Raw genomic sequence first — 226 nt, forward strand, 5'->3', positions numbered from 1 at the left:
AAGATTGTGGCGTCCTGCACTTTTAAGAGTGGGAAGTTAATGGAAATACCTATGCAGGTATCTGAACAGGCAGATCTCTCGTCTGCCGCACGAAAGCATCCAGGTGCTTCCCCTGCACATCGGCCACAGCACGTCCACCAAGAAAGTGCACTCGAGGGCTGGCTGACACGATGCAACACTGGGGGAACTGCTTTTCTGCCCCCACGGTTCCAGCCTCTGGCCCGCT

This window comes from Corvus brachyrhynchos, unplaced genomic scaffold, assembly GCF_000691975.1.
Source record: "Corvus brachyrhynchos isolate BGI_N302 unplaced genomic scaffold, ASM69197v1 scaffold12, whole genome shotgun sequence".
Lineage (NCBI taxonomy): Eukaryota > Metazoa > Chordata > Aves > Passeriformes > Corvidae > Corvus > Corvus brachyrhynchos.